Source organism: Rhodnius prolixus, unplaced genomic scaffold, assembly GCF_049639745.1.
Source record: "Rhodnius prolixus isolate KJV_2025 unplaced genomic scaffold, Rpr scaffold_28, whole genome shotgun sequence".
Taxonomy (NCBI): Eukaryota; Metazoa; Arthropoda; class Insecta; order Hemiptera; family Reduviidae; genus Rhodnius; species Rhodnius prolixus.
The window spans coordinates 1,212,063-1,238,557 of NW_027411618.1; the positions used below are offsets into that span (position 1 = coordinate 1,212,063).

At 34.5% G+C, this 26,495-nt stretch overlaps 1 protein-coding gene across 1 annotated transcript in view; it reads right to left on the minus strand.

The window, feature by feature from the left end:
* Ten-m (teneurin transmembrane protein Ten-m) overlaps nucleotides 1-8,246 on the minus strand; it is a 308,949-nt gene extending 300,703 nt beyond the window's left edge. Inside the window, exon 1 of the mRNA XM_074134744.1 lies at nucleotides 8,176-8,246. The gene's annotated coding sequence lies outside the window, so the exon portion shown is untranslated. The remainder of the gene's footprint in view (nucleotides 1-8,175) is intronic.
* Between the last annotated feature and the right edge of the window lie 18,249 nt (nucleotides 8,247-26,495).

A 26,495-nucleotide genomic window follows, 5' to 3' on the forward strand; every position in this document is an offset into this window, starting at 1 on the left:
TCTTTGGTCTCAGGAGTGTAGTGATGTATCCATGTTTCATCCACAGTGACGAAACGACGCTTAAAGTCCTGCGGATTCTTCTGGAACAGCTGTAAACCGTCCTTGCAACACTTCACACGATTTCGTTTTTGGTCTAGCGTGAGCAATCGCGGCACCCATCTTGCGGATAGCTTTGTCATGTCCAAATGTTGATGCAAAATATTATGTACCCGTTCATTCGAGATGCCCACAGCACTAGCAATCTCACGCACCTTCACTCTTCTGTCATCCATCACCATATCATGGATTTTATCAATGATTTCTGGAGTAGTAACCTCAACAGGGCGTCCAGAACGTTCAGCGTCACTTGTGTCCGTATGGCCACTCCGAAAATTTTGAAACCACTTATAAACTGTTCTAATCGAAGGTGCAGAGTCACCATAATGTTTATCAAGCTTCTCTTTAGTCTCCTGAGGCGTTTTGCCTTTCATAAAGTAGTGTTTAATCAACACACGAAATTCTTTTTCGTCCATTTTTTGTAAATCACTCGACTTCCTCGATTCAAACGAATGCCAAACACAAAGAAATAGACCGATCTGGCTGAAACTTGGTGTGTGTTCTTCCAAGAGATGCTACTAACTAAACATAACCTTGATACGCGCCAGTGGTGCTATCTCTCTGACTTTGCACGGACTTTTCAAACGACCCTCGTATGCATCAAAATACACTAAAAAAGATTACTTCGAAAAAATACAACAAATAACTATTAATAAAACAAATAATTATTAATTTATAAGATCCTTTATGAACATGACGTGTAAGGAAATAGTTGTAAATATTATTCAGTTTTTGAGTGTTATGAAGATCATTTACCAGTAAACTAACACAGTATTCATAGTTGTGTAAATATTTTAAGATTAATTGATTCAAGGCAGAAAAAGTAAATCAAATATGGTTCAATGATTCTGGCTCTTTATTACATAAAATACAGATATCACTAAACATAATCGGCTAGATAATATTTTGTTAAAAAAGAAACAAACAAATAACCCTTTTTTGGTGATCGAAAGACGTATATTTTTGGCAAAATCAAAAAATGCACCACTTTAACAGCAATCTCTTTCAACTTAGTAAAAGAAAATTGATAAAAATCATCCAGCGTGAACATGATTTCATCTTAGCGCCATATAAAGTTTTAAATTTTACCTGAACCTTAGGAATTGGTACAAAAAAAAAAAGACCTTTATTAACGACAATCTTATTATGAATCTTCACTGCATAGTAAAAATGGTAATGTTGAAGCAAATGCTACGTTACAGCTTTTCTCTACTTCATCACTTAAATCAATATTCCGTGATATAAAGTTTCCAACTACTTGATAAGTCTATAAGTTTAGATGAAACGCTATCAATTAATCAAAAAGAAAAAAAAATCGTTCTGAAAAGAGGTAAAATACAGAAGATACTTTTAGAATTTTATTAAAACAATTTATGAGTCTAAAATATTAACTATATTAATACAAATGTCTTGAAAAGGACTTTATCTTGTTGTTAAGACTACCCTACTATGGAAACACGTTTAAATAAATTTCTAAGAAAAGGAAATTTATTTAATAGATTTGCATGTAAACAAAGTTTTAAGGCGCCACGATAGCCAAGTGGTTAATGGCGAGGCCAGCAAAGCTAAACATGTACTTGTAGGTACTGGGTTCGATTCCCGGTCTATAAGCCTTGGATTTTTTTTATTTAATGGTTAATAAAAGAAATTTATAGTTAAATCTGTGTTTGCTATATTCGCCTCCGTCCGCGACACAATCGGTGGTTGGATGTAAAAAATAGGCATTACTTTTACTTATTCATTTCCTCAAAATCCTAATTTCTGAATCTTATTTAAACTGAAAATGTGGTTAGGTACCGCTGTACTGGATAAAATAGATTTTATTTGTCTCGCACTACACTCGCTGGACTGTTGCTGTTAGTCAGCAAATATAATCAAAGATCAAATCAAAATCAAAGATTCTTAATCAATATTTTACAGTTTAAAAAAAAAAAGTCCTACATTATACTGTAAATGTAACTAACTAAGAAAATCTATCCAACTTCTCTCCAAAACTGGCCTTAAAAAAGGTTTTATTTTTGTAGAAAGATGATACAAGTAAAAACAATAAATCTATATGGATATAATTTATGTGGTACCGAGATAAGTGCTGAAATTGGAGAATGTCAAGATTTACTTGATATAAGTATTTTGAGATTCACAGAGTCGCTTGGTGAAAGACCAAATATTTGGTTTAAGTTGTTGCTATAAATAAAATTGTATAATGTCAATCGCATAATTAAGTTCATAATTTAATTTATTTTGTTTTCTCATTTAGAATATACTGTCCGTTTTAAGTGCAACAGTTTATTTACATGTGCTGTTACTTAAGCTATCTCATATTTTGACATATATTATATGTTTTAATAATAAAGTATGACGTAAAAACGTAACAAAAATATTTTTATACTAATAATAAACTTAATTATGTGACTGACGTTACACAATCTTATTTATTGCAACAATTTAAACCAAATATTCGGACATACACCAAGCGAATCTTGGACATGCTCCAATTTCGGACTCTTTCACGGTAACATATGTACGAAGTTTGCAAAAAAACCTAGAAGCCATTTCGTAAAAAATCTCAAAAACGTTAATAATCCACGGGAGGAGTAAAGCTTCAATTTGAGAAATTTTCTTTTAATATGGATTTTAATCCTTTTAAACCGTTCATAAGAAGTAGGAGAATAAATTTCACAAAAAAAACAAAAAGTGGCACTTTAGAGGCACTTCCTTAATTACAAATTTCAGGTAAAAATAATATTTTAAATAAAAGTTTTAGATTTATGTTTGTAATCACAGGCGCCACGGTAGCCGAGCGGTTAGAGGCGAGACCTGTAAAGCTAATATGTATTGTGGTGCTGGGTTCGATTCCCGGACTAGAGGCCTTGGATTTTATTTAATGGTTAATAAAAGAAATTTACAGTGAAGTATGTTTGCTAGTCACCTTCGTCCACGACACATAATTTGGTAGCTGGACGTAAAGCCTGCCTGAAAAAATAGGCAATTACTTTACTTTACTTGTAATCATAATTCGAATATTTAGTAAAATTAGTGGAATTAGATAAATTATTACCAATTTCTGTCATAATTCGTATCAATACCAAGCTTTCAACTTATGAAAAACTGTAATTTGTTTTACATTACAGGTATTTGCCTTAAAGGTTGGTGATTTCGGTCCTGACTGCTTAGGTACTCCTGAAGACGATCTAGTCCCCCTGGGTTCAAGGTTTGAGTGAATTTAGCAATAATCATTTTTTGCACCCTTGGATTAACCAATCGTTCACCAAAAAAAGTTTAACAGTATTCTACATCAACACTACTTGTTCTTCAGGCTAATCATGATCAGACTGCTGACCATCTATTCCTTTATTTCACTCCTTCAGAGTGCATCACTACGCCGACAAGATGATCTTACAGGAAAACATATGGCCCAAATAATGTGTTAGAAATTAGTAAGTAATGTCAATTTTTTTCTGACAGTCTTTACCATCTAACTACCAATTAGGTGTCGTGGACGGAGGCGACTAGCAAACATACTTTACAGTAAATTTCTTTTTATTAACCATTATATAAAATCCAAGGCTTCTAAACCGGGAATCGAACCCAGTACACCACAATACATATTAGCTTCACAGGTCTCGCCTCTTACCGCTCGGCTATCGTGGCGCCTCGTTAGCAATTAGTATATTTTATAGAAGAACTGTTACAGTTATTATTTTTTTTTTTCAAATTAATTTAAAGAAATAGATGTTGCACTTCAAAGTGTTGCATTAATTTTGATCAAATTGTGTATTTAATTTAATACTACTCAAAAACAAAAAAACGCCGAAATTTAATACACAATTTAAGTGAAAAATAGATGAATCTAGAAATACTATTTTTACTAAATAAATTTTTCTGTTGAGATTTTCCCAAAAATAGATCTAAAACTATAAGTTTTTACAATTTTTAGTTTCAGGAAAATTCGAGTAAGAGCACTTTTTGGCGAGATGAATAGTTAGGCTTATCTCTAACGTGCTATTTTTTATTTGTAAATTTTACTGTTTTACCACCTGTTTATTATTAATATGGTATTAAATTATTAGGCTATTTTAAATATTGATTTTTGAGTTGGTCTCGAAAAATACTATAATAATTTTCATTTTAAACTTGCTATACTAATAACAAACGAAATTATCTTAAGCATTCTTCTTAGAGTGAGGTGAACTTAATTTTTTTTTTCTATAAATTGAGCATATTTCGGGATTATATTCCAGTAAAATATTTATTAGCATCAAATGTGTAGCCAAACGTTTGGCCACTCTATCGCAAGTATAACCGACGAAAAATGGTACCATTAAAGTTATGTTGAAGTCAACTACTTTTTTTTTTAGCATAAATTTTTTGAGTTTCAAGAAAATTTGATTTCGTAAACAGTTATAAGAGGAATTTGTGTAAGTGTTCACATCAAATTTTTGCGCATTTCACTTTATATTTATAAATCGGATTGAAAATATAAAGTATCAACTTGTTTTCATTTTACGTTTCTTAAAATTTAAATAAGTGATTTAATAAGTTATTTAGTTACGTTTAATGTTTGTATATTAAATGGTATGAATGATATGGAATTTACTTAAATATAGATTTATTTAAAAAATACAAATTAAATAAAATATTTCCTGTGATTTGATCTTAAAAAGTTTGGAACAATATTTTCTCTATTTTTATAGCAAGACAAACTAGATATAATAAAAGGTAATCAACATTGATTTGCATAGAAAAAATTTAGTTCTTGTTTGTATAGGGTTGGCAAATAAGTTCGTTCGGTTTTTGAGGGAGGAATAAATAACAATTTTTTTTATACACAGAATAAATTTTAATCAATTATATATTGACCATTCTTATTGATAACTTCTTGCCATCTTTCCACCAACTTCATTATACCACGTTCGTAGGACGTCTGTGGCTTAACGTCGAAAAACCAATCAAAATGTTTTTTGACAGTCTTCTCATTATCGAAACTTCATGGAGTTCTGCAACTATCAGAATAAATGATAATTAGAAGGTGCCAGGTCCGGTGAATAAGGAGGATGAGGCAAAACATCTCAGCAGTTTATTCCGAGTGGTCAATGACGTATGCGGTCTGGCCTTCTCGTGGTGGGAGACGACACCTTTGCGATTTGCCAATTCTGGACGTTTTGTGCGGATTGCATGGTCCAGTTTGGTTAACTGCTAGCAGTTAATGCAGTTGAATCAATTGTTTTGCCTGACGGTACCAGCTCGTAATAGATGATACCTTTATAATCCCACCATACGGAGAGCATAATCTTCTTCTGATGCAATTCCGCCTTCGAGCTTGTTTGCGGCGGCTCACTGCAGTGCTTCCATGATCTTTTAAGCACTACATTATCGTAGACGATCCATTTTCATCTCCCGTTACCATCCGCTTTAAAAATGGGTATTTTTTTGACGTTTCCGCAACGAATCGCAAATGGATATGCGAGTGGCTAAGTTGGCCTCGGTTAATTCATGCAGTACCCAAAAATTGAGCCGAGAAACGTATCCCAGCAGGCGCCAATGATTTTTGGAGCTCGTATAGTATATGTTAAGTGCTATTGCTATCTCACTCACCGATTCGCATGGATCATCACCGATTACGCTCTTGTCATCATCTGAATTAATCTCGGTCGGGCGACCGGAGCAGGGCTCATCATTAATGTCAAAATCTCCAGAACAGAATTTGGTAAACCACTTTTGGCACACGCGTTCTGTTAGGGCATCATCACCCTATATAAAACATATTTTTTTATGAGCCTCTGCAGCTCGTTTGCCCTTTCTAAAATAAAAGAGCAAAATATGACGAAAATGCACTTTATTTTCTTCCATCTTTACAGCTAAGCAGTAAGCGCAATAGTAATGTTTGTTAAACCGAAATTCATAGAAAGGTTAAGCTTAACATAATCTTCCAAATGAACAATCGAGTTCTGCGCTTGCGCCGAAAATTAAAAAAGAAAATCGGAATGAATCTGTACCAAAATAAAAACCGAACGAACTTATTTGCCAACCCGATATTATTGTACTTAAAACTGTAACATTAGTGCATGCTTATAATGTGCCAAAAAGTTAGTACAACGAACAGAGATACTACCATCGATATGTGATATTACCAGAATGTCTTGAAATTGCCAAAAAAAATCTATAAAAATTTTACACTGGATCCACAACTTAGCATTGGGGTAACTACAAGTTATACATGTCTCTACAGTTTAACATGTTAGTAAAATTGTACATTTCTACCATTTATTATAGAATCACTACAAAATACACCACTAAAAGTACTTTCTAACCTAATTCCCAAGCTGTGGATGACTGCAAGTTTAACCATGCTCACAACATGGTTCTCGAATTAGTGCAATGTACAGATCTACCATGTATTTAATATTAAAAACCCTGGTTTCAAAACTCGCACTACTTTCAAACTTTATTATTGAAAAATTATTCAAACAAAAACTTTTAATCCATATATGAAGTTTAGACAAAATGGTTAAGGTAGCAATTTCAAAACAAATCCATATTCGGTAAATTCTCTACCAGTTGAGAGATTTGGATCACTACGTAGCATTTGTACGGCGGCGCAATTTGAATTTAGAGTTTCAGCTTTCTGCGATTCTTACCTATTTTTCTAAAAGAACAAAATACACTTCCGGCCACTGGAGATTTCGGATATTTCCTATAAAATTACTCTAATATTTCCTAAAAACTTTCTCTGTAACTACAATTTGTAAGGTACTAATTCGAAAATTCGAAAATTTATTTAATTCATAATCAAATGTCTAGACCCTCGTTCATTAACAAAAAAAAAATATGCAAATAATAAGTTACTAATTGATGAATGTATAATGAACACGCGGTTTAGGGAAAAAAAAAAAAATTACATTGTGTGCCTTTTTCAAAATAATCAAATCAAAGTGGCTGTGATTTTTTGCTTTTAGAGAATACTGAGATATTTTTGTTCACCTACAAACTACCAATCTCTCTTTCACACGAGCGCGCTCTCTGTCTATTTTAAACACACACACGGGCGCACCAATTACATTATAAAATCCACTTATTTTTGACTTAAGAACAAACTTGTATTTAGAAGCTGAATACATTATTTATATGATCTGTAGCCATACCAATAAAGTGCCATCAAGTCCAGTACAGTGTACAGATATACTACCTTTTATATGCCTCCTTAGAGAGCAATTCAGAACGGCCAAAAGTCTGTACAATCTGAACAACTACCACATACCTCTCAGTAATGTCTAAGAACTAGCTTAAAGCAATGACCTACCTATATATCTTACCAATTTGGTCCAGGCCAACTTACCTCTGAAAGTAGCTGTTTCAGTACAATGTACTCGTTTCCTACCATTACTAAATTTTAAACGGAACTCCAAGCATGGCCTCTGAAGCCCACCGAAATGGTACCAATGCTTGCCACCAAAATGATCCAGAGTTAGTAAACAGATTTTTGCACGACCTATTTCACTCTGATAGAATCTGTAACCTCACCCATCAAGTACCCAACGCCAGATAGTTGTACATATTTCCTATCACATAGTAAAAGGAAACTCCAAGAACTTGAGAAACAGCTCTGAAGTTGTGCAATGTACTGATCTATCATTTATGACTTATTAAAGGAGATTTGTAACCTTGTTTCTGTGAATGAATCAGAGTTAGTTAACCGATCTGTGAAGCAATATAAATTCAAAAGTAATAGAACCTCCATCTCTATAAGTGCATTGAAGACAGTGCAGTTTTACAGTTCTGCCACCAATATACAATATTATGGAGTATTACTAGCATCTGGAACGTGCCACAGTCAGTACAATTTACAAATCTTACCACCTTTATGTGGAATTTGGAATTCGAAATCCAAAAATTGTTTTTAAAAAAAAAGGTACTAAGTACAGATCAACCACCTATATAATATTTAAGGTAAAAATGGGTTATTTTGGAATATTTCTGTTAAAACATTTTGGCCATGCTTAGCCAAATGCTTTTACACCATTTCTAGCCTATAAATTTTAAATATACAATATAAATTGATAATCAGGTTCTATGACTTACCTGCCACGGTGAATATATTTCTAAATAATCCCAGTAATGGGGTCACAATTTATTTATTTTTTTTAATTTAAACGGTTTTTGGGGAGCTTAAGGGGGGTGGAGATTTATTTGGTGCTGGGGGACTGAAAATTTAATTTGAAATTTTAATCAACATTATTTTTAAATTTAGGGGGAGGTGAAAATTGTTTTCTGACTGCCGGCTTCTCCGCGAGCGGGTTCCCGTACAACTGCTTTTTGATACAACCGAGCTGAAGTACCGCAGTCTTTGAATTGTACTACCCCTCCGTGCAATTGGCGGCTTGGTGGGGGTAAATTCGGGGTGGAAAACTTTGGTCGTACGAACGGGCAGGAGTGGGTGGTTTTGGGTGGTGAACATTAACCCTCTATCCCACCTCCTCCGTGGGTTGGCAAGTGGTGGGTTATTCTCCAGTTTGGATCAAGGCGCATGCTTGTTGCAGGAAGTGCCTGCTCTAAAAGCACACTACCCTCTCCTCGCTTTTCCTTTCATTCTATCCAGGAGCTTTTTGCAGACAAACGGTGAGGGTTTTTCCAGCAAGACAAAATGAGGAGACCCAGAGCACTGGATATAAAGACTATTGAACCCTAGGTATTTCAGAATAAGGAACTGGATAGAGAAGTCTTCAATGCAAACAAACCCAACATAGCATCAGATGAAATAAGCATGTTGTCGCATAGAAGGCAGTTTTTCATTTATGCAATAAACTAGGGAAATAAGTTTTATCCAGCACAATGTACTAAACCACACAAAAATCGCACCAAATCCGCCCAAAATTCAGTTTTAGTAACCTATACTAAAGCTCATTCAGCTACTGAATCAAATTATTGTTGCACTTTACAAGACTACGAACACGCAATGTCTTACACGTTTAGCTGGACATCTTCACGATATAGAAAAAAGTAAAATGGAGATATGCTGCTCATAGTTAAAATGTAGGACACTCTCCAGAAATAATACTTTAAGAGTTTCAGTTATTTATTTACTATGAGGCGCGTCAACATCGAACGTCATTAGCTGGAAAGTGAGCTCTAAGAAGCTCCTAGGAAGAGAAAATCTAAAGGTCATCAGCTGGATTCGAACCCGAAATCTCTGCGTGAGAATCCATTATGCTAACCGCTCAGCTAATCCGTTCCTTTAGTTTTTGCTATTATATTAAAAAATGATTTCAGTGATTTCTTTTAACCTTTGAACAGTTTTAATTTCACGCCAAATATTTAAAACATTTATGATTGGTAATTTTCTCCATATTTTGTGGTAGACCTGTTGTATAATTGACAGAGTTTCCCTTCGTTTTCATTGTTTGTAAAGTCCAGGATTTAGGAATGTTATATTTTGTAAGGTGGAAGTAAAATATTTTGGTGCAGCTTTGGAAGTGTATTGTGAAGATTTGTAGTGGACAAGGTGTAAGTATTGTTAGTCCATATTAACATTTGGAATTCGTATTTTCAAACCTAGTACTTACAAAAGTCGATTTGCTTGCAAAAAAGTGTTGGATATTATATTTTCTTTTATGGAAGGAGAGGGCGCACATTTCAGCATCACAGTTAAAATGTACCCTACCGACTCCTGCAAGTTTGTGACTTTTCTTTTTTGTTTAATCGCAGAGAAGGGTAAAGTGGTCCGAACCTACATCAAGAAGCGCAACAAACCGAATATTTTGTTCAAACTTCCTAAACCCATCACTTCGGGTACAACATCCCAAACTGAGTCATTCTTGATTTTTGAACTAGATTTCAGTGGTTTAAAAGAGAAAGTAATGTAGTAGTGAGAGAAATAACTGATAGAAGGTAGATTCAGAGTAAAGTAATATCATTTCTTTCTATTTTATATTGTGTTCAAAGCTACCACACCAGTGGGGCAGATATTAACATTTGACACAACATTTTTAAATTAACATAATATAGATACGAGGGTCGTTTGAAAAGTGGATGACAGAAGAGTGAAGGTGCGTGAGATTGCTAGTGCTGTGGGCATCTCGAATGAACGGGTACATAATATTTTGCATGAACATTTGGACATGACAAAGCTATCAGCAAGATGGGTGCCGCGATTGCTCACGCTTGACCAAAAACGAAATCGTGTGAAGTGTTGCAAGGACGGTTTGCAGCTGTTCCAGAAGAATCCGCAGGACTTTAAGCGTCGTTTCGTCACTGTGAATGAAACATGGATACATCACTACACTCCTGAGACCAAAGAACAATCTAAACAATGGGTTACCAAGGAGGAATCTGCGCCAAAAAAGGCGAAGACCGTTCCTTCGACCCTCGTACGATCGTTTGAAAAGTCCGTGCAAAAATAAAAACTACTTAATTTTTTGGGGTAAACCTTTTTTATTTTTCAACATAGTCTCCTTTTAGGCTTATACACTTCGTCCAACGCTGCTCTAGTTTGTTGATCCCTTCCGAATAATAGGATTTATCCAAGTCTGAAAAATAGCCATTCGTTTCTGCAATCACCTCCTCGTTTGAATAAAATCTTTTTCCCGCCAGCCATTTCTTCATATTGGGGAACAAATAGTAGTCCGAGGGAGCCAAGTCTGGAGAATAGGGGGGATGTGAAACGAGTTGGAACCCTATTTCCATTAATTTTGCGACCACAACTGCTGAGGTGTGAGCTGGTGCGTTGTCGTGATGGAAAAGGACTTTTTTGTGGGCCAATCGTGGGCGTTTTTCTTGCAGCTCGGTTTTCAAACGGTCCAATAACGATGAATAATATGCACCTGTAATAGTTTTACCCTTTTCCAGATAGTCGATGAGGATTATTCCTTGCGAATCCCAAAAGACAGTCGCCATAATCTTTCCGGCCGAAGGAACGGTCTTCGCCTTTTTTGGCGCAGATTCCCCCTTGGTAACCCATTGTTTAGATTGTTCTTTGGTCTCAGGAGTGTAGTGATGTATCCATGTTTCATCCACAGTGACGAAACGAAGCTTAAAGTTCTGCGGATTCTTCTGGAACAGCTGCAAACCGTCCTTGCAACACTTCACACGATTTCGTTTTTGGTCAAGCGTGAGCAATCGCGGCACCCATCTTGCGGATAGCTTTGTCATGTCCAAATGTTCATGCAAAATATTATGTACCCGTTCATTCGAGATGCCCACAGCACTAGCAATCTCACGCACCTTCACTCTTCTGTCATCCATCACCATATCATGGATATTATCAATGATTTCTGGAGTAGTAACCTCAAGAGGGCGTCCAGAACGTTCAGCGTCACTTGTGCCCATATGGCCACTCCGAAAATTTTGAAACCACTTATAAACTGTTCTAATCGAAGGTGCAGAGTCACCATAATGTTAATCAAGCTTCTCTTTAGTCTCCTGAGGCGTTTTGCCTTTCATAAAGTAGTGTTTAATCAACACACGAAATTCTTTTTCGTCCCTTTTTTGAAAATCACTCGACTTCCTCAATTCAAACGAATGCCAAACACAAAGAAATAGACCGATCTGGCTGAAACTTGGTGTGTGTTCTTCCAAGAGATGCTACTAACTAAACATAACCTCGATACGCGCCAGTGGTGCTACCTCTCTGACTTTGCACGGACTTTTCAAACGACCCTCGTATGTATGTAAAGTACCAACTGTTTATTGATATAGATCTGTTAAGAAGACTTGAAAGTTGTAGAAAACAAAATAAAAAGGTTCAATAATACGATTCTGGTGCACTCTGTAACAGAAAATGTAAATTCTGTTCAAATTTACCCCCTCGCCCTACTTTTTGAAGTAATGCATATCTATTATTTGAAACATTTGTCCAATAAACTTCATTTAAGCGGTAATCTTAGGGAAAGGTTATGTTAAGCTATCCTCTAATGTGCCCATTTCAGCACATTCTACGATTGTATCACTACCAATTTGAGAAACCCCTATATCTCGAGATACAGCATCCAACTTTGTTTTTTCAAATGGAACGTTATATTTTTTGCATATTTTTATAGTATTTGAGCTCCTAAAAAAACACACAAAAAATTTTGGAAATCGGTTAGGTTTAGATCTAGGCAGGCTAGAGTTATTCGACGTTCCAGATTTTCGACTGAAGCCACGGGATAAAGATTACTGTACAGTTTATTTTTTAGATGTCTCCACAAAAAATAGTCCATTGGGGTTAAGTCCGGAGATCGAGGTGGCGATTGGATGGGACAATGAGTTCCTAAGCACTTTTCATGGAAATTTCTGTCCAGGTAACCTCGAAGAACTCTCTCACTATGTGCCGGGCAACCATCTTGTTGAAAATACATAACTAGCCGACGTTGTAGAGAAACATCTTCAAGCAGAACTGGCAAAATGTCTCTTAAAAAAAGTTAGATACCTTGCAGCAGTTAAGTTCTCTATGTAGAAGTATGGGCCGATTAGTTGATTTCCTATAACTCCGCACCAAACGTTTATAGAAAAAACAACCTGAACCGTCGAATAACTCTAGCCTGCCTAGATCTTGACTTCGCCACCATAAGTGCTGCTACAAGCAAAGCGTGGGAGTCCAGAGTTTTGGCATGCCTATCTGTTGATGGTGCCCAGTTTGAACAGATTCTTTAAAAAAAATAACGTAATTTTGGCAATAAACTGAAATTTATTTTTCATATTTTAAATTACCATAACTTTTGAAAAACCTAACCGAATTCAAAAAAATTTTTTTTTGTTTTTTTTAGGAGATAAAATACTATAAAAATATGCAACAAAAAATATAACGTTCCATTTGAAAAACTAAAGTTGGGTGCTGTATCTCGAGATACAGGGGTTTAAAAAAATGGGTCAATCAATGAAAATAAACTAGACTAAAAATGATTAAATATGTTTTTTATTTTTTCGAAATTTCCCGCCGTTTAAAAAAAAAGTGGGTGGAGCCTGTAACCATGGTTACCCTGTATAAACGAACTAAATTTTCCATTATCAAGGTTTTAAAACAAAATAGATTGTTCTAACATGTCTTTCTTGAATTCTGACTCTAGAATTTTGTTTCATATAAAGTTGTTAACCAAAGAAAATACTACGTAGATAAAATGCAGTGGAAGGGACTGTTAGGCAAATTCAGCAAGGGTAGACCCTGAAGGTCCGCTGCATTAATGCATAGATATTCATTTGTGCAAAGTGGAGTTGCATAATACATTGAAAGGGATGGATACTTTAGGGGATTGAAACCGGAAGCCAAGTTGCCTGGTCAATATCACAGTTTTACATATATGTAAGGATCGCGCTTTGATCTTTCGTTTCCTGTTTAGTTATTATAACCTTTGCTCAGTAGGACCTACCCCCCATTACCTGAATTGGAGAGGCCCGGGTCAGGAAATAGATGATTCCCCCACTATGAAGAAATGACTAGAATAAAAGTGATAGGCAGTGCAGGATGAATAAATAGTATGTGAAGTTGAAAGTAAGCCCCACATATCTTTGGTTACCGAATTTTGAACTTTTTGTTGACGGCCTATATTAAGTTTCTAGATGTCGGCTAATTTTCCTTTTTACTTTTTGGAATTCTGATAAACCCATAGAGAATGTTATTTTTCTGAAATGTTTATGGATAACTGGCATACCTCTGAGTAGATAAATCCTCAGAATGCATCTTCAAATTATATTTATTTTGGTTGAGGCCACTTCATTTATATAGTTATACTTCAGACGAGTGATTGGCCCAGTGCTGAAGGCCCATAATACCCTGGAACAAGAGGTACCCATCTGTTATTCGGTTGCCGGGACCTCTAGATGAGCGGTTCAAGTTTTGATGTGAAATTTCACGACAATTCGTTGCTCTACTACATGTGTAGTATCATGTTTTCGGCAAAACGAAACTAACACCTCTTACACAAACGACGGTTCCGGTCAGACAGATTTTCTCTACAAACACGTGAGACACTGCAATCGAAAGAGAAGGCTTTACGCTGCACAGCTGTCGGTCTCTTCTCACCGACTTTGGAGTCTCATCCACCCCCCGTACCGCTCTGCCTTTTGATTTGATGACACCGGCCGCTCCGACAAACTTCTGTCATCGGCCCCATGCCACTACTGATGGTGCTGCTGCCCACCATCAGAGCTGTTTTTCGACCTCTCGGTCTATTCCTTTAGCCGCCTCTTACGACATCCTGGAAGGGAGCGGACCTATTCTAACCCCAGCCCGCAGGGGCGGAAGGAAGGGTTGCATTGGGGCTGCTTCTCCACGTCTCACAGCACAAAGAAGATGTAAAGACGTAAAGACACTGTAAATGTTTAGATCAACCCCCTTGCTGCAAATTTTATTTACAAGTAAGAAATAATATTTATCGAATAAACTTGTTAAACTTATATTCGACACATATGTTAATTAATATTATACGAGGTGTGGCTATTAAATAACGAGACTGTTGCTGCTACAGAAGAACTATGCATGCGCCAAATCCTAACCACCGACAGCTGTGCAGCGTAAAGCCTTCTCTTTCGATTGCAGCGTCTCACGTGTTTTTGTAGAGAAACCTGTCTGACCGGAACCATCGTTTGTGTAAGAGTTGTTAGTTTCGTTTTGCCGAAAACATGATTACTACACATTGTAGTAGAGCAACGAATTGTCGTGAAATTTCACATCAGAACTTGATAAAACCACTACTGAAACTTATCTTTTATTAAAAGAAGTTTATGGGCGATGAATGTTAATCACGTGCGCAAGTTTTTGAGTGATTCAAGCGTTTCCAAGATGGCTGAGAAGACGTCGGAGATGATGACCGCCCTGGTCTCCCTTCCACACCCAAAACGGATGAAAATATCGATTATAATTGATCAACATTACTAGCCGTGAGGTGCTTGCTCAACTCCGTGAAAAGATTAAGGAAAAAAGAACGACCCGATTTGTTGGAAGAACAAGTCACGGGGTTCTCCATCAAGACAACGGCGCCGGCTCACACTGCATTGTCTGGTCAAGACGTTTCTAACCAAAAGTGCAACATCCCAGTTTTAGGGCCATCCACCCTTATTCGCCTCACCTTACCCCTAAAGTCAAATCTGCATTAAAAGAAACACGGATTTCAGTCCATTGAAGCTGTGAAAGAAAAAGCGGCACGCGTCATGCAGGAGCTCACAGAAAAAAGACTTCCAGCACTGTTTCGAACAATGGTAAATTCGCATGGAGCGTTGTAGGGATAGGGGAGGGGTGTATATTGAAGGTGATAATAACTAAATATGTATAAATTTAAAATAAAATGTTTTATAGCAATAGTCTCGTTATTTAATAGCCACATCTCGTAAATTAAAAGTTAAGTTTAACAACATATTTTTATAGAAAACTAGCTATGGCCAAGCGTTGCTGGAACTATTGACCATAATTGAAAATAAAAATAATCAATAGAAATGTCGTAATTTTTAGTAGAAGTATTAATTTCTGCACTAACTATTACAAACAATAATTAATTTTAATAATATAGGATTTCTGTCAACAATCTATATTTATCATTTTCTTTTTTTTCTTTGACGCCTTCGCGAACCATTAAAAATGTAACGGCTCTATAGGTTAAGAAACGCTGCCATGTTTGTTTGTTTTTTTTTTGTAGTGCGCGCTTCACTAGCCACTTTATAATTTCAACAGATATACTGTGCCCTGATTATGCCAGGCTCACCAACACTGGGGAAAAAAAAAGGCCTGACAACATCGCTTTCCCATTAAACAATATTAGTGAAAAACTTCACAAGCGGAAAATTTTCCAAATGGCGGTGAGAAGTTTCAAAATCAGTTAAAAGTTTTAATGAAATAATTTTGTCTCTTTTTTTTTTGTATTATTATTTTTTTTTTTTTCAATTGTTTTGAATTTTTGCTGCTATTTATTCAATCAGCAGTCTGAATAATTCATATCACTTTACAAGAGTTTTCTAGGTGAATATCTCCCAGAAATTTACGGCTTGTCTGTCAGTTAGTTTGTGCAACCCCCCCCCCCCCAACACCGTAGAAATCTGCGAAGAATAATTATGCAAGAATTTCAACGAGGATTTAAAACGATAACTTTACTGTTGAGTGCGCTTTTTCATCTCTTTGGATTTGCATTTATTATTCTGCAAATAAAGGATGGAGCAATGCACACAACTCCCCCTCAAAAAAAAAAAAAAAACCCTATCATGGACCAACTTCTGCATTGATCAAGGGTCACTATAATATCAAGATAGAAGTTCTGTAGATTTTATTAACTTTTTGGCCCTTTACAAGCCAAAGGATATGGTAGTTCCCTTTAATATTATTTATATGGTGGATGCGTATATTGGTTATTTGGGGCACTTTGGAATACTTGGTTTTAGATCCTTAAATGTTATGTAGATCTGCACTTTGTGCAGGACATAATAGAAATATTTATAGTGTACAGTGCGTTAACAGACCTTCTAAACATACAGGGTGTTCATTTTAAGACGTCTCAAATACATTTCATGCTTAAACGGTGCCTCCTCTGGCTCGCAAGCCAGGTTAGCCAGGAGGTTATCAACTGCTCTCTGTTGATCTGAGGAGGCACCTTTGAAGGTACATGCTTCACAAGTTGAGTAAAGTGCATTATTTGATAAAAATCAAGGAATAAGTTTGATCCTTTACATGAAAGATCAATTTTTTTTGGTAATTAAACGCAACTCTCCCAAAATTATCAAATAATTATTAAACCTTTTTGTTTGTAACAGATGTAAAATTAATTTTTAGCCATTTTCTGTATGCTTGAGAACATCTAAAGCTCTTTAACATTTGATTTTACTTAGGAAAAATCACTCAGAAAACTACTTATTTCCCGATATTAAGAAAAATACTAGCTTTACTGCCTTGGCAATATTTTTAGTAGAAAGGGGATGCAAAAATACATAAAAATGACCTATCGCGTGCTCTTCTTTCTCTTTGATAACAAGTTAAAAAATTGAAATATGATTAATAAATACCAGATTTTGAAATAGCCTAGCACCTTTAATTTTGGAAGATATCGAATTGCGGTTTCCGGTTTCTTTCATAACTTTTTATACTCTTTAAAACTGTGTTATATGAAAATGGGGGTCAACTGCGAACCCTCACTTTTAGTCGCGCGTCAGCCGCAGGAATCTAAGATCAAGCAACATATTCTGAAACTAGAGGAGACGGGCAACAAATTTTATCTCTACCATTTTTTGCTCAGATTAACCGTTTAAGCATGAAATGCAATTGAGCCGTCTTAAAGTGAACACCCTGTATCGGTGGTTAATCTGTACATTATCATGATTTTGGACACTTTAGAAATAAATTTTAAAGTGGCCCTTATCTTTTAAAAAAAAAAGAAAATAAAGATAAGATATTGTTTATTATTGGTTGGTACCAATTGGTTAGGTTATCTGGTGATGTGCTGAAATTATCACTTACAACCTTGGAGCGCTCGTGATGATCTCAGTTTACCATAAGGAAATCACTTTATTTACCTCACAAACAAAATATGAGCTTAAAATAATTTATTACATCATAAAAACATTGTACATAATCAATTGCTATTATTACACTATGTTCTGTTATTATTAAAACTGTCCGGTAGGACAGTTGTATAAGGGTTGATCGTCAAAAACTGCACGAAAAAGTGTAACGTTGAAAAACACCCAACTTTGACAATTTTTTTCTCTTTTTCTATAAAAGATAAAATTCCCAAATTTTCTTTAAAACATAGGACAAATCATTCTCTTTGACTGTAATTTTTTTGCAACAACATAGATTAAATAGATTTCGAGAAATACGTTGCTGAAAATGAGCAAAAACATCATTTTCAGAAAATGTTCTTGATCTTCTTGTTACCTTTTTTTGTAAACAACGTAGCGCCTAAACGCGTGAACCGAATTTCATGAATGAGGTGTCATTCGATTTGAAATTTTATGTAGATGTGCCTTTTTGGGGGTCTCGACGCTGTACATTAAATGTGAGAGGAATTAGCCCCCATGTATGTGAGGCCCCCTCCAAAATTATTATTACTAATTACTCTGTAAATCTTAGCCTGATTTTGATAAAATTTGGCAGGGTGAAAGGGTTAGGGCTCCCCTACATACCATTAAATCGACGTTCTGCTCTTATAATTAGTATGGGAGTACCTCTTGGGTAAAGTTAAGGGAAGTAAATGTTTGGGAAAAATAGAGTTTGAAGGAAATTCCTCGAACTGAAGGAAGTTTAATTAACGTTAAAATCACTTCAATTTTAAAGTGTTTCGTACAGAATTTAAAAAACAAATAATTTTGGTTACTGAAACTTCTAAATTAGGGAATATTTTGCATTTATTGTTAAAATTTGAAATTAATTTACTATCAATCAATCAATTTCAAATTATAACAATAAATGTAAAATATTCCCTAATTTAGACGTTTCAGTAACCAAAATTATTTGTTTTTTAAATTCTGTACGAAACACATAAAAAATGAAGTGATTTTAACGTCAATTAATCGAAATCTTTCAAAAATGTATATTTTTCTAACTATATTTTTTTTTTTTTTAATACAGCTTCTTTAATTATTCATAACTTTGAAAATAAAATGGCCATTAAAATGATTCCAACTGCATTGTCTTTATAGCAAATTATATTTAAATTAATTTTATAGAAAAGCAAAACAAATATCTTTTGATCAATGGTAGCGACCTCTAAATATTAATCGATTTCGCTCTAATACGGACGAAACTTTTTGTTTTTAAATGAACTTTAATTTTTCCGCTCGGCGCTCTTTAAAATTTGTAAAGTCAACATTTTTTTGAAACACCCTAATGTATATTATATATAATATTAGTGATAGGCCTACATAGTGCGTACAGTTAGTTGACTGGAAAAGCTTGGAGACTGCGAGCTAACGGGTCCTAGAATGTACTACTTACTCTACTCTAAGCGGATTGCCAAAGCTTGCTGTGAGAATGCTGTATAGTGCACTGCACATGATGTCATTCTCAAGGTGAATTATTGATGGGTTGGAACTTGGCTGCAAAGTACTGAACTTAAACACATGTGCTTAATATTGTGTGTATGTGTTAGTAAGACAAAACTTTTACACTCGACGAACTAACACGTGAATCTTTGTACTAAGCCATTTGAAAGTACTTCTGTTTAAGTCGCTTACAATGCCTAACTCAGTCTATAAACTGAGTTTTTTACTTAATAAAAGTGTGTGTTTGGAGTAAGCTTAAGATGGGTAACATATTACCTTTTACCCGAATATGATGGAGCCCATCAAGTAAGGGTGCATATCACTTGATGGATAAGAATTGCCTGTCCAGGCGTAAGTAATTCCATAAGGATGTTGTAGATCCTCTTGTTTTATGGGTGCAATGTGGTAAATCTGTATATGAGCCGTTTATTTTGAAAGTGGGGCAATTTGAAAAAAAATGAAGATAATGGTAATTATAGATAAAACTTAGTATGAACTTTTTATCTGTAAACAATTTAGAGTCAAAAAAATTCAGAATCCTAATATTTGGGAGATGGAAGTTTTAGCTCTTAACAATATTGTAAATATGTTAAATTTGAAAATGGTGCAAGTCCATCTTAGGTTGAAATTATTTAACCGTACAGCAAAATTTAACTCCGGTTGCTGTATGGTGAAGCAAATGTGGTGGTTTAACATCATGTCTTATCTATCTATCTTTGATATTGGTAATCGGTGATGGTACAATATTTCGTAAAATTTATTATTATTTAATAATTATAAGTACATCTTAATTTTGTGTTTCGATAATAACACCAACACCGGGAAATTTTAGTACTATTGGCAACACTGAAAAACTGTAAATTGTATAACAATCGACTATCAAGTAAGTTGTGTTGTTTTGTGCTCGGTGTACGAAAAAAGTTTCATTTTGAAAATGAATAATGGATTGTGGTTTATTTTATAAAAAGAAAAAATGGCTTATAACTCTGATGCATCTAAAAATGAATCTGGTAGGTAACAAAAATAAAATAAAAATATTTTTCTGGGTAATAACGCCATTTCAATAAAATCCTCATTTGCAAGTAATTTTATTATGTTTGTAGAAATAAGACCCCATGACAATCGGTAATAAAAGAAGAATCTTGGAATCAGAATCTGAATAAGAAGGCAATCTGGACCAAAATGATTTTAAAAAATTCAAAAAAAGAAGAATAGTTGAACTATTGATTAGTATTTTGTTTTAATTGTTAAAAAAAGACTGATACGACTGAAATATTATCCATTTAAATCAACGATTACAATAATTCATTAATTTTGAAAGTGAGGCAAGTCCATTTAATTATAATAAATCTTTATTTTTCTTAGCCAGCGCTATCTCCTTAAATATCTCGAAATAACAAAAAATGGACTTGTCCCACTTTCAAAATAAACGGCACGTATAGTTCTAACCAGGGCGACTTTCCTGAATTTTTAAGGCGTTCAGAGAAAATTAATAAAGGGCAAAATTTATTAAATTTTTATTACAATAATAATATTATATCATCTTTTTTTGTAACCTTACTTTATTTTACGTGTAAATACATGCTACGTACACAAATAAAAAATACTAATAATGTATAATACCCAATTGAAGGGAAACTGTATTAAATTTAAATTTAGAAATGAAATAAAACAATAAAACGTCACGCAACTAACAAAATTAAAATAATCAAATCATAAAGCAAGCATAATGATAACACAAGTGGAATATATTCAAATATATACAGTAAATTAAAAAACTAACTTAATTTTTATAATCATCCCTAGAATCAAATCAATCATATAAAAATATTTGAATTTTTGAACAATAAATATAAACAAATAAAACCTAATATATTAAATTCAAATTAAAGATTATATACAGAATCAAAATTTAGTTTAGATGAGAAATGAGATGAGTATAATGATTTAAATTTCTGAAGAAAGTTAGATCAGAATAATGGAACAGTTAGGTGAGGGTCAAATCTTTGGTCACCAAATAGTAACCAAAGTCCGTATTTTATGGAAGAATACTTGTATAAAAGGACTAACCGTTCTAAAAAGAGGCAGATCAAAGTTATTTACTGTAGAGAGAGTAATTCTGCCCGAATCTGAGTCCAAATTTAATTGTTTAATAGACGTAATGCTGGTAGTTGAATGTTGAAGTGCTGAAGTCTTGTAACAATTGTCAATATTCGAAGGATCCGAATTACGAATAAAATGTAAAAGTGCCATCAGAAGGGGCTGCCAACAACGCCACACAGCCTGAAGGTTAGGTTATAGTCTAGGAAGGTTTAGCGTCATTTTAGAGTGTTTACGTTACAGTTTTTCAAATATAACTAGTAATTTAATTTGTAAGACGGTTTTCAAAAACAGATTTTATTATTCTGTAAAGAATATAATTTTATAAATAAATTAATACAAAACATTAATATATACATAATAAATAATTAAAACAATAAAATACCTGTAAAGAATAATTAAATTACAAGTTATATTTTAAAACTTAAACACTATGAAAAACTGTAACGTAAACACTCTAAAATGACGCTAAACCTTCCTAGACTATAACCTAACCTTCAGGCTGTGTGGCGTTGTCGGCAGCCCCCTCTGATGGCACTTTTACATATGTATTCGTTATTTAGATCCTTCAAATTGTACCTATTCCTGAGTCTATTCGTTTCAAGGCCCACTTATTACCTGGTAAATGGTTTACAATTAACATGGAACAGATGGTTGGAGTTGCTATAAGGACATAGAATTATTGTCTCGCCGAGGAGATCAAGTTTCAAGTAAGAGAAAATAATAGCCTACATTTTCATGAGAAGACTAAATAGGAGAGTAAGCAAATCATTATAGATTGGTAAGGCATAAACATACACACCCTTACATTACTTGAAACTTTACAGTCTGATAATGTTGTATAATTGCAATAAGAGAAATACGTTTGAAGTTACATCCCAGAACTGCACGAGTGCAGTAGTCTACGAGTTAATGCAGTTGCTAAAACCCTAAAGCGCAATTTAAACCCCCACTGGCCAGCGCAGTAATCCCCTTGGGTCAGCATTCTCTGCAAAGCCCATTGGGAGGGGGCTACTATGGGTTATTGCTAAAAACGATCATTTACTGCCTGGGGTTAACTGGTAGGCTTTAAATTTAGCGCGCATTTTACAACCGTGGCCTGGAAACAGACATACCTGAGAGTACAGGCTCTAATTTCCTGGCCAATTAGAGAGCATTCAACGGTCGAAGTCAGAATTCTGGCAGCGAACCATTATTTTCGGCTGGATTTTTGAGCCTTAATAGGTCCATAAAGGTGGTAGGCAATTGTGTTTGTCATTTTATAAGGCACAGCTACCTGAATTTGATTACTTGTAGCATTTCCTTATTCAGCAACCAAAATACCAGTAATTGGCTGAACAGAGCAATCTAGAAACAGCACATATTGCACCACTAATTGTTATAAGCGGGACTCGAACTGAAGGATTTCCCATTTACTTTTCTTCACTCATAATCATTACATAAATCCAGCTCCCCTTTAAGTAGCATATAATTTTAGAATCTATTACACTATACAGGGTGTATGCGGAGAAGTGGTCGAAACTTTGGGAGGTGATTCAGCAGCTCAAATGCAACAAAAAATATTCTCTTCACTTTGGCCCGATTCTCAATAGTGTCCAAGATATTTGCATTTTTAACTTTACCGTCGATATTCGCGTTTTTCACCATAAAAACGGCCGTAACTTTTCTATCCTTTATCCTACAACAAATCTGCTTATTCCAAACGAAAGAGCATTAAATTTCCTATAAATATGCTCAAAACCGAGCCTCAAAACGTTTCTTATAACAATAATATTTTTACTTTAATGTCTAAAAATTGGTTCTCGATGATTTTGTTAAAATTTTTAACTGTATTTTTTCAAGGAGTCACATAATTTCAGAAAAAGTTGCGCATTTATTGAGCTTTAAGACCATATGGGTTTTTTTGGTTTTTAATAAAACCCTACCCCGAACAGAGGGGTGTAAATGCAGAAAACTGGGATTTTGCTTAACCGACTATTCACTACTATTTTACTCGAATGTCAATTTTTGGAGAAGGAACAAAAAGAAAATAACAATTTTATTTTTGAATTATTATTAATTAACTTTGAACAAAAAAAACCTCCATTATGTCATTAAAATAAGTTACACAAACAATTGTAGTCAACTACTGCGTTTTATTGCTACTTTATGTTTTACTTCCGTTTTATTAAATAATAATTGTTAAAGACATTAATGTAAAAATTTCATTGTTATAAGAAACGTTTTGAGGCTCTGGGTTAAGCAGATTTATAGGAAATTTAATGCTCTTTCGTTTGGAATAAGCTGATTTGTTGTAGGCTAAAGGATAGAAAAGTAACGGCCCGTTTTTATGGGTGGAAAACGCGAATATCGACAGAAAAGTTAAAAATGCAAATATCTTTGACACTATTGAGAAACGGGCCAAAGTGAATAGAATATTTTTTGTTGCATTTGAGCTGCTGAATCACCTCCCGAAGTTTCGACCACTCCTCCGTATACACCCTGTATAGTATAGTTGTTTAGTCTGCAAGCGTAGTGTGTTACAGGATCATAAATAAGTGAAAGTCAATTTTTTTTAACATCTAACTTATGAATCAAACTCTGATGATAGATGAAAATCCTAAACCGGTCAGAAATAGTTTTTTAGATTATTCAACGGTTTTTAGGCAATTCAAGAATACATTCTTTTACAAATGAAAAGAAAATAAACTTAATAAAGCAAGGAAAACATTTTTGTTGTGGGTCAGAAATAGAAAGAAAAATGCGTGCATGTTATGACATGTTAAAATCAATTTGACCTTTATAACATTATTGGAAACTTTAAACATGTTTCTAATCTCCCCAACCAGTACAACGTAAACAAAAATCAGCTATCTGTATAAAAAATTATCAAAGTGAACATAAAGAACGCTTTTAAAATGAATCCGTCAACACAATTCATATATCTACTGTCTGTACAAAATTAGCTAGATCTGCAAGCATTGCTCAATCAGATCAACCAATTCAGTCCCAAGTCAGCACAACGCATACTGCCCATAGAGTATGAAGTAGAATTTGTAAGCATTGATCTAACATAATTCAAAATCTATGATCTAATGCAACACATAAAAGGTTAGTTCAACTGCATAACTCTAATGACTTATAATAAAACAGTATGTACAGATCTGTTACATTCATATCTACTTATTATTAAATAGAAGTGCATTCATGCCTTTAATGTGCAGTATAAATAGAACTGCAATCATGTTTTTAATGTGCTCCAAATCTAGGGTGACCATTTATATAGTAACATAATGCGGGGCAGAAAGTGTTCATTGCATGCGGAGCACACGTGCAAACGTGCGCGTGCACATTTTTTTAATGTCACTTTAAAACAGGAATTCATTTAAAAAATATTCATTTAATACGTATAATATATTTAAGTAGTAATATAATTAGGAATACAACAAAAATAAAGAATATAAAGTGAATGAGACTATATAGTCATGTAGACTATATATTAATCGAATATTATACAAAAAAAAAATAATAATAATAATAAAGTATTTGCAGGAAAGGGATTAGCTATGCGGTTAGCGTACTGGACTCCCACGCGGAGGTCCCGGGTTCGAATCCAGCTGCTGACCCTTAGATTTTCTCTTCCTAGTAGCTTCTTACAACTCACTGTCCGGTGATGGACAGCGTTGTCTGTAACGAGAGAACACTATCCGGAGGCCGGCAGTGCACTGAAAAAAGCTCCGGGCGCCAATAACCTTAGATGTTGACGCGCCTTAAATCATTAAAAAAATTAAGTATTTGCCTATTTTTTCAGGCGGGCTTTACGTCCAACTACCAATTAGGTGTCATGGACGGAGGCAACTAGCAAATAATATACTTTACTGTAAATTTTTTTTAATAACCTGTAAATCAAATCCAAGGCTTAAGACCGGGAATCGAACCCAGTACCACAATTCATATTAGCTTTACAGGTCTCACCTCTAAACCGCTCGGCTACCGTGGCGCCTTAATCGAATATTATAATATTCGTATGATAATTAATTATCTAGTTCGGGAAATATATTACTACGGGACACGAGGGCTTTAACCCGGGAATGTCCCGGAAAATCCGGGACAAATGGTCACTCTATCGAAATCAGTTCATTGTTCATATCTACCATCTGTATTGTTTAAATGGGAATTTCAATCAAGGCTAATAGAGCCCTAAATGCAGTACACTGTTCAGATATCACGACATAAGCGAAAGAAACTATTATCTTGCTCCAAAACTTTCCTATATAGAACAATGAACAGATCTACCACAATTTCGAATTGCAGTTAGAGAAGGCGTGTGAGGTTAGAGGAATGTAACTATATACGCTATAAGATGGTCTGTGTGTAAATCTTATTGTGTGTGTTCATATTGGCGGAGTAACGGATTGAGGTAACGTAGTATTTTGGTATTTCGTTTGGGAAATCGAGATCTTGTGAGGTGTTGCATTGGGAAAATGGGATGGGCGAATCGCTTTGTGAGAATACAGTAAGTGTATATGTGTGGGACATAGAATGGATGTGTCCAATGGAAGATTGGAGAGAACGATGAGATGGGGAAGACTCAACATAAGACCCCCCCTCCAGCTAGGTTGCAACAGATACACTTGGGCAAAGCGTTTGATAGAAAAAAAAAAAAGAAAGACGCTGAATGTTTACCTCTTCCCCTTCATCGGCTCTTTCACTCCCTCTCTCAATTGTCACCCGACCAATACGGTCTCCTCGACCTACCTGAGCAAATACCAAACTCGTAGGCCATTGATTGTTTCCCAAGGACAAGACAGACTGGTTCAAAGGATGCCCGACCGAGCAATAAAGATTGTGCACTGGACATCTAAGGAAATCTCTAGCTCTAGAGCTTGATAAAGGTACGGGGAAACCAGCCCTTCAAAGTCACGACACCAGAGTTGGGCAGAAATTATTAGGTTGGCAGGAAAGTTATGCGAGTTTCAACAAACTTAACATTCAATAACAAAATTAACATTCAATTAAATTAAAATTAACACTCATTCAATTAAATTAAAATTAACACTCATTCAATTAAATTAAAATTAACACTCATTCAATTAAATTAAAATTAACACTCATTCAATTAAATTAAAATTAACACTCATTCAATTAAATTAAAATTAACACTCATTCAATTAAATTAAAATTAACACTCATTCAATTAAATTAAAATTAACACTCATTCAATTAAATTAAAATTAACACTCATTCAATTAAATTAAAATTAACACTCATTCAATTAAATTAAAATTAACACTCATTCAATTAAATTAAAATTAACACTCATTCAATTAAATTAAAATTAACACTCATTCAATTAAATTAAAATTAACACTCATTCAATTAAATTA